Genomic DNA, 6,000 nt, shown 5'->3' with positions numbered 1-6,000 from the left:
TATTTACAAAGGTACACTCACCAGAGCTGCCTCCTCTGCCTTCAAGGTCCGGGAGCCTGGGTTGGGAGGGTACTGTCTCCAGGGTGATCAACAGTTCCTGGCTGTTGGGGAGAATGTTTTCTCCACTTGCCTGGTGTGTGCTATCTTCCTTGTCCCCAAAATCCTCATCCCTGTTGCGCGAGACTCCCCCCTTGCAGGAGTCCATGTACAGGGGTGGGGCAGTGGTAGGGGCACCCCCTAGAATTGCATGCAGCTCATCATAGAAGTGGCATGTCTGGGCCTCTGACCCCGAGCGGGCATTTGCCTCTTGGGTTTTTTGGTAGGCTTGCCTAAGCTCCTTAAGTTTCACTCGGCACTGCTGTGGGTCCCTGTGATAGCCTCTGTCCTTCATGCCCGTGGAGATTTTCAAATATTTTGGCATTTCGTCTTTTGGAACAGAGTTCTGATAGCATGGATTCGTCTCTGCATACAGCGATCAGATCCAGTACCTCCTGTTCAGTCCATGCTGGAGCTCTTTTGCGATTCTGGGACTCCAAGGTCACCTGTGCTGAAGAGATCTGCATGGTCACCTCTGCTGATGAACTCACCACACTGGCCAAACAGGAAATGAAATTCAAAAGTTCACGGGGCTTTTCCTGTCTACCTGGCCAGTGCATCTGAGTTGAGAGTGCTGTCCAGAGCGGTCACAATGGAGCACTCTGGGATAGCGCCCGGAGGCCAATACCGTCGAATTGGGTCCACACTACCCCAAATTCGACTCAATGAGGTCGATTTCAGTGCTAATCCACTCGTCAGGGATGAATACAGAAACCATTTTAAGAGCCCTTAAAGTCAGAAAAAATGGCTTTGTAGTGTGGACGGATGCAGGGCTAAGCCAAACTAACGCTGCTAAATCCGACCTAAACTCGTAGTGTAGACCAGGGCTAAGTCCCTTCCAGCCCTACATTTCTATGATTATTGTTTTAGCACCTAGGCCCGTAATGTAGTCAATGGCAGAACTCCCAGTGAATTCAGTAAGCCAGGATTTCACCCTTCGAGTCTAAGACAGGTACTACAGAGTTAAAAATGAATTAATATCTAATTCCTTAATATTTGGGTATTCCAAAGCTAACATGTTAGCAAAAATAGCCTCTGTTGGTGCAACGGATTGTTCTTGACAAAAAGGAACTGTCAGGCAGATCTGATAATAGGATGAAGGGTCTGATCTAGCAATCAAAACTACACTTTTCCTCACTGAGAGTTTTGCTTAAGTAAAGGTCTGAGCTGAAAAGGTCAGATTCTTTGCCCTTGATCAGCACAGAGTGGCTGGAATCTTGTTAAGAACTGTCCCCATTTCTAACATGGTGAAGTGCTTGCATAATTCTGAGAGTCTTCTTTTCTTCCACTACCTTTAAAGGGCTTGTCTACATAGGAACACTCAGGAAAATTAATCTGAATTAAATAAAGGCATGAATTTAAAGTGGATTACTCAAACTGTGTTGAATCCCTGTGTGGACACCTTTTGGAAATGGACTAAGCTAAACCAAATGAAGGCCAATTTAATTCTAAATAACAGTATCCACACAAGGATTTAAGGGTTTAACTAATCCAATTTGAAAATTAATTTGGATTAATTGTCCCCATGTAGACAAGCCCTGAGATGTGTCTGGCTCCAGTTCAATTCCCAAAGTAGAGCACCCTTTAAAATGTTCTGATTCTGTATGTCCTCACCAAGAAAGGTCTTGGCTGCAAAGCTGTTGGTGCAATTTAGGTTTTTCACAGGACAAACTCCCTCGCACTCCTCCCCGCCCCCAAAAAGCAAGACAGTGGTTGGGAAGGGGAAGCTGTCAATAAGATACATTAAGGGCAGCTTCCTGATATGCTAGACTTAGTACAAATCCTAGCATCTCCCTCTAGGCTTACCAAAAGTTACTGACTACAGACACTTAGGGTATGTCTACATGGCAGTTAAATACCCCCGGCGGGCTCACATCAGCTGACTCAGGCTCGTGGGGCTCAGGCTATGGGGCGGTTTAATTGTGCTGTAGATGTTCAGGTTTGGGCTAGAGCCCGGGTGTCGCAGCTGGGTTGTGGGCAGCCAGACCAAGTAGTAGGAGCCAGAGTCCACAGTCACAAGACAGGAAGAGCCAGGAATCAGCTGGGTCAGGATACCAGGAGGTCAGAAGCAGGAGAGAAACTGGAGATCATGAATCAGATGCCAGGAGCCATGCTGGGTCACGGTGCTAGGAAATCAAGCCAGGGAAGTACAAGGAACAAAATCCAGAACAGGGTAGCCCAGTTGTTCTGGCAGCTCCCTGTTCCTGCTGCTATCTTAAGTAGGCTCACCAGGCCAATCAACTGCTCTGGGACTCTGCCACTAGGAGCGCAGGGGCAGAGTCTGAATCTGGGGCTGGGCCTCATGGGTCCCAGGGAAACAAGCATCAGCAGGCTGCCAGATGGACAGTTGGAGTGTGGCTGCATCTATAAATCCTGCAGACCCTGGTTTGAGACCCATGGGTCATGACACTGGGCTCTAGGATGCTCCAGCCCAAGCCAGAACGACTGCACTGCAGTTAAACAGCCCCTTAGCCCAAGCCAGCTAACATGGGCCAGCCAAGGGTGTTAATTGCAACATAGACATATGCTGAGAGACCTGGTTAGAGCTTAAGCTCTGGTCATGTGTTCAGGTTGTATGCATTGATTCAAATCCAGCCACTAGAGGGAAGAAGTCTGCCATCCCTGCTCTAATGTCCGGCTGCCTGTTGTCAGACAACATTTACACCGAAGGATTCATGGCTAGTGTAGATGGCAGCAATAGAAAGTGAAGACAATCTTTGCCCAAGACTTTGGAAGCAAGGTGGATCTGGAAATCTGTTTCTTTTGGAGTCTCTCTGGAAGGGACCATTAGCCATACCAACTCTGCAATTTTTTAACTAGCATTTTCCTTTTCAAAGACTTACAAAAATCCTTAACTTTTTACCCTGAATGACATGGGTTTCTCGTGTTTTTTTTATTTCTATGTTTTACAATCAGCTACTGACATAACCTCTCCACCTTAAATTTGACTTAGTTTTTTATTTTTTGTCTGTGTTAGGCTTATTGACCTCTATTCTGTAAAACATTTAAACACATGCTTAACTTTGAGCACTGAGTAGCACTGACATCATAGTGTTGTTTCACTGAAGCATGAACATCAACTTTAACCAAGTAAGAAGTCCCATTGACTTCAAGTGGGCCACTCAATGTTTAACATTAAGCATGTGCTTAAGTGATTTGCTGGGTTGAGGCCCCATTCATAGGGTTGCCAGGTGTTCGGTTTTCGACCGGAATGCCCGGTTGAAAAGGGACTCTGGCGGCTCCAGTCAGCACCACTGACCAGGCTGTTAAAAGTCCAGTCAGCTGTGCTGTGGGGATAAGGCATGCTTCCTGCCTGCCGTGGCTCAGTGTGGCTCCCGGAAGCAGCGGCATGTCCCCCCTTCTGGCTCCTACACGTAGCGGCAGCCAGGGGCTCTGCATGCTGCTCCTGCCCCAAGCATCAGTTCCACACTCCCATTGGCCAGGAACCGCGGCCAATGGGAGCAGTGCCTGAGGACGGGGCAGCGCACAGAGCTGCCTGGTCATGCCTCGGCGTAGGAGCCGGAGGGGGGACATACCTCAAGCAGCTCCTGGAAGTAGTGGTAAGCGCCGCCTGGAGCCTGCGCCCCTGACCCCCTCCAATGCCTCATCCCTCTCCTGCCCTCCGAATGCCTCGGTTCTCGCTCAGAGCCCCCTCCTGCACCCCAAATCCCTCATCGCCAGCCCCACTCCAGAGCCCACACCCCCTCACCCAGAGCCCTCACCCCCTCTTACACACCCCCATACCCCAACTGCCTGTCCCAGCCCGGAGCCCCCTCCTACACTGCAAACCCCTCATCCCTGGCACCACCCAGAGTCTGCACCCCCAGCCGGAGCCCTCACCCCCTCTCACACTCCAACCTCCTGAGCCAGCCTGATGAAAGTGAGTGAGTGAGGGTGGGGAGAGTGAGCAACAGATGGAAGGGGGGGATGGAGTGAGCAGGGGCGGGGCCTTGGAGAAGGGGCAGGGCCGGGGCAAGGGTGTTTGTTTTTGTGCGAATAGAAAGTTGGCAACCCTACCTATTCAGGAAATTCCTATCAATATGTAAGGGACATATTCATAACCCCATGAACTCAAGGATGACTTGGGAACATGAGCCATTAGTTTATGTCTTTTGCTGAGTAAGTATATATTTTATGGTCTGGTTCTTAAAAGGGCCAGATAATAGCCTGTGGAGCCTGTTTCCTCTAGGTCATGGGTTATATAGAACCCAAATCACTGTTGTTGTCATTGTTATTGACTTTGGGGGAGGGAGGGCACCAACTCTATGGTTGGCACTTTACGAAAAGAATAGACTGAAACATACCAGTGTGATAGCTGCCTTCTTGGCAGACACCAGGGACTGCACCAGAGACCATCAGAGGTAAGACCCTAAGCTGCTGTAGTTTGAACTAAAGAGCCAAGGCTCTAGAGCTGGGGACTGTAATAACATGCAACCTCCGTAGACGGGCACAGAGCAGGAAGTGTAACACATGCCACTGAGAGGGTCACACCAGCTCAAATACAAACTATCCAGACAGCTATAGTTCATGGTGCGCGAGTGGGAACTGGAAGTAGGGTAAGAGTCAAATGTGTTTTGAGGAGGAATTCGAAGGCAAAGAGTTTGCTTGGTGCATGGAACCATCTGCACGAGGGGCATAGTGAAGGCATGGAAATCACAGTGGGAGACGGATACAAAGGGAGGCGGGCGAGGGCTGAATATTGTGAGCGAGAAAGAAAGAAGGATAAAGAGAGCAAGGGATAGACTGTGCAGGATCATGAAAGTCAGCATGAGAGAAAAAAATCAGGGGAAACCAGCAACCATACAGTGTTTGAAGATGGATTGATATGGTCAGAGTGACAAGAGAAGAAGATGCTTTTGGCATGGATTGATTGGAGGGAAGTGCAGAGGAAAGGCAGGTCAAAGAACAGAACAACGCAGCTAGTTCAAGTAACTCCCCAGCAACAACTGTTACACTATTCATGGTAAATGACTTTTAACAGTTAAAATTAGTTTTAAAGTTTTACACTTACAAGAAGGAACATTCCCCAAACCAGAAAATTTTAAGCAAATACTGAAAAAAACATAAGAAAAGAGGAATATAGGAAGTACCATGTCAGAGCAGACCCAAGGTATATATTGTCTAGTGTCCTGTCTTGGACAATGGCCAGAACTATGTGTGTCAGAGAAAGTTACAAGAGACTTAATAGCAGACAATTATGGCATTACCAGCCCATATGGGAAGTTTCTTCCTAATCATGTCCAAGAGAACAATTTCAGTGGAGTAAGGCAGGGGATGGTAACAACTGCACAAGATCCCAGAAGGAGTTAGAGGAATGCAAGTCAAATCAGAGGGAGAAGACCTCATTCTCAAGGCAAAGGGAAGAAAAGTAGTGGGGACAGTAGTTGAAAAGTCAAGGGTTTTAATAGCCAAAGGGATATCATATTATGTTTGAAGGCTAACAGAAATTACTCCAGTGTGTCATGGAATGCTCCACTCACCACTGTGCAGGCACCTCCTCTGGGACACTCTGGGGATTAGCTCTTGAGGTCATCATCCCCATCAACGGTTTGCATGCTGTCACTCCAACTCTGGTCTGCAGCTTCTCTAGCTCTGTGGGTCCTGACCCACAGCATCCTCTTCATGACTTAGCCCTCTGGCTAGGTCACTTAGTGTTCCCCCTTCTGGGGTTCAGTCCACCAATAGTCCTAGGCAGTCTGCCATTCACTGCCCCAATACCACTCCCTCAGTGGCTGGTAGGGGAACCCAGACCTGCCCTCCACTCTGAGTTCCAGTCCAGGGACCCTCAGCTCAGCAGTTCTGGGCTTTACTCTCCCAGCCCTCACTACTCCTTCTCTGGACTACGTCCTACCAACTCCTAGTTCCACTCCTTTCTCTGGGTGTACCAGCTCCAAGACTGTTCTT

Source organism: Natator depressus, chromosome 4, assembly GCF_965152275.1.
Source record: "Natator depressus isolate rNatDep1 chromosome 4, rNatDep2.hap1, whole genome shotgun sequence".
NCBI classification, from domain to species: Eukaryota; Metazoa; Chordata; order Testudines; family Cheloniidae; genus Natator; species Natator depressus.
This window is presented reverse-complemented; position numbering follows the sequence as displayed.